The sequence below is a fragment of the Amblyomma maculatum genome, chromosome 8, assembly GCF_055883805.1.
Source record: "Amblyomma maculatum isolate TAMU_Amacu chromosome 8, ASM5588380v1, whole genome shotgun sequence".
Classification (NCBI taxonomy): domain Eukaryota; kingdom Metazoa; phylum Arthropoda; class Arachnida; order Ixodida; family Ixodidae; genus Amblyomma; species Amblyomma maculatum.
Window position 1 is genome coordinate 80,066,770 of NC_139351.1, and position 3,737 is coordinate 80,070,506.

Below are 3,737 nucleotides of genomic sequence, written 5' to 3' on the forward strand. Positions count from 1 at the left end.
CGGCTTCACCACCACAAGCGATTACCGTTCAGCCTTTCCCACAAGCTCCTGAAGTTGCAGCTTCCATTGACTATCCTCCTATGCATTTCGCCAACCGGAATGCGTCAGTGCCTGACGCCCCAAGGTATGACGTCGCCTCAAGTGCACATAGATCTTCCATTCGATCTGCCAGGATTCCTGAGCAGTATGAGCATTCAGCCGGACCTACGACGCACCCAGCTGTTCCCTGCTCTTATTTGCAACAGCATTTTCTACCTTCCCCGCCGATATGCTACCGCTGCGGCGTCGAAGGTCACATTGCCAGATACTGCCGCAAAAGGTTCCCACCTCGCTATAACCGTCCGGCGCTTCCAACAGCACCTAACAATCGGCAATACAATCCCGTTTTTCAACAATCAAATACTCAGCGTGGGTATTACCGCAACATCCATAACCAGAATATCCGCGACCACTCCCCTGCATCTGATAGAAGTGTTACTCCACCACCCGCCTTTCGTGCGCGTCGTTCTCCATCCCCACGACGGCGCACCATGTCGCCTCAGCAGGAAAACTAACCAGCGCGACCAATGGGGGTGAGGCCGCTGGAAATGTGCTGCGTGCCAACATCCCTCCAACTATAATGTTCAAAAACAAAATCCGTGTGTTTATTGATGGTGTGTATACATTAGCTTTGGTGGATACGGGTGCGACTGTGTCTGTGATGAGTAATCAGTTTAGGCGCTTGTTGGGACGCAAAGTGATGTTTGAATATGACCGTGCTTCAACGTTTTGTGGTGTGAGTGGAGAGGCGTTGCGGCCACTGGGTGTGTGTAGTGCGCAAGTGTCTGTGGGTGGTGCAATTTTTCAAGCCGAATTCGTAGTCTTACCCCACTCTACGCATGACATCATTTTAGGAATGGACTTCTTGAAGTTTTGTGGCGCTACCGTAAACTGCCGAAGTCAAGAGGTTCATTTTGACGGCTCGCATCTGCAGACTCTTTTTGAAAGTGGCCATGATGAAGAAACAGTTTTTAGTATTACCGAAGACACAGTAGTTCCACCCTTGTCTACCATGTTCGTCCCCGTGTCCGTTCCACTTCTTGAGAAGGTTTCATTCCAGGCCATGGTGCACCCAGTTCACTCAGCATGCCTGAAGAAAAATGTAATTATCCCTCACTGTATGATATCCGTGCATCACGGTAGTGCCTCGTTATGGACCATCAATCCATCGTCCGAGCCCGCAGTTTTACCAACGGGATTGAAGCTTGCCTCCTGTGGACCCGATGTGCTTCACATCGTTGCTTTGGTCACAGATGCTACGAGTGCCACCGTACCTCTGCCTGCTGATGAAACTTCGATCATCCGCATGATCAGCGCCGATCTCAGCTCACCTCAACGCCGTACTCTTGTGGATATTCTTCTACCTTTTTCGCCTATGTTTGACTTTTCTGAAACAGATGAACCAACCTCTCGCCCTGCACATCGGACCCATCATAGCATCGACACTGGTTCCGCTCGTCCCATTCGTCAAAAGCCATATCGCGTATCCCCATCTGAGCGCAAAGTCATTCATGAGCAAGTGGAGGACATGCTACAGAAGAAGGTGATACAGGAGTCAACTAGCTCCTGGGCTGCCCCTGTTATTCTTGTACGCAAGAAAGACGGTTCGTGGCGAGTCTGCGTCGATTATCGGCGTCTAAATTCTGTTACGAAAAAGGACGTCTATCCTCTTCCTCGCATAGACGATGCCCTCGACTGCCTCTCTGGTGCGTCCTATTTTTCTTGTCTTGATCTCAGATCTGGCTACTGGCAAATTCCAATGGACCCTGCGGATAAGAAAAAAACAGCCTTCGTAACGCCAGATGGCCTTTATGAGTTTAATGTTATGCCACTCGGGCTGTGTAATGCGCCAGTTACATTTGAACGCTTTATGGACACAGTTTTGCGCGGCTTAAAATGGGACATTTGTCTTTGCTATCTGGACGATGTCGTCATATTTGGGAAATCCTTCCAAGAACACAATGACCGTCTAGTACGTGTCTTGAATTGTCTGCACAGCGCCGCCCTAATTCTGAACTCCAAAAAGTGCCGCTTTGGAGAGCGCCAAGCGCTGGTGCTAGGATACCTTGTCAATGGTGATGGTGTAATGCCGGATCCCCAGAAAACTGCCGCTGTTGAGTCTTTTAAACCCCCGCAGACAGTGAAGGACTTGCGCAGTTTTCTAGGGTTGTGCTCGTATTTTAGACGCTTTATACATCGCTTTGCTGGCGTTGCTTACCCACTGACGTGCCTTCTCCACAAAAACTCTACTTTTAACTGGACACCAGACTGCGACGCGTCATTCCGTCAACTGAAGTTTCTTTTAATATCGAAACCCATCTTACGTCACTTCGATCCTACTGCAATGACAGAAGTACACACGGGCGCTAGTGGAATTGGTCTCGGTGCAGTCCTTGTCCAACGGCACGACGAACGAGAGCATGCTATCGCGTACGCAAGTCGTACCCTGAGCAAGCCGGAGCGAAACTACACAGTCACCGAACAGGAATGCCTAGATGTAGTTTTCGCTGTGCAGCGTTTCCGTTCATATTTGTACGGATGTTCGTTTACTATCGTAACTGACCATCATTCACTCTGTTGGTTGAGGAACCTTCGAGACCCATGTGGTCGCCTCGCACGCTGGGCCCTCCGGTTACAGGAATATGACTTTGCCGTGGTTTACAAAAGCGGGAGGCGTCATGCAGACGCAGATTGTCTTTCTAGGATGCCAATGGCCACGACTGGACCTGAAAGCGACGATTTCGACAATTATATATCGACCCTCGAGCCAGCGTTCCCCGACACGAATGTTTTCAAAACGGAACAGCAAAATGATACCTGTCTGCAGCCTCTCTTTGCCCAAGCCAACATAACTACAAGCCGTTTTTGTGTGCATGATGGCCTCCTATGGAAAAAGAGTTATTCGCCTGTCGGCCAGCGATACCTACTCGTAGTTCCCAAGACGTTGTGCACGGACGTATTGCGTGTTATGCATGATGATCCAACTTCTGGGCATTTGGGATCGGTTCGAACACTCCACCGTGCTCAAGAAAGATTTTACTGGCCCAGAATGCGCTGGACGGTTGAACAATACGTTGCCAGTTGCAAGCAATGTCAACGCCACAAACGTCCAACTGCAACTCCGTCTGGCTTGCTGCACCATGTGAAGAACCCGACAGCACCGTTTGATCAAGTAGGAATTGACCTCGTAGGTCCGTTTCCGAAGTCCGTGGATGGAAATCGCTGGATTGTAATCTGCGTGGACTATCTCACATGTTACTGTGAAACCGCCGCTCTTCCATCTGCTACGGCGCATGAGGTGTCGCTTTTCTTGCTGCACTCAGTCATCTTACGACACGGGCCGCCACGAATTGTCATCACTGACCGGGGCCGACAATTCACTGCTGATGTTGTTGAAGAGCTCATGCGTTTATGCGCCGTAACTTTCCGACACTCGACGCCATACCATCCCCAGACAAATGGCTTGACTGAGCTCGTCAACAGAACGCTTATCAACATGCTAGCCATGTATGTGGACGCAAGGCATAAGAACTGGGACACCATACTGCCCTTCATCACGTATGCGTTTAATACCGCCACGCATGAGACGACTGGGTACAGTCCATTTTTTCTGCTCTATGCCAGACCGCCACGCTACTCTCTGGATACTATCCTGCCCTTCACAAGCCGTGAAGACCCCTGCCTGTCTCGCCGAAGAA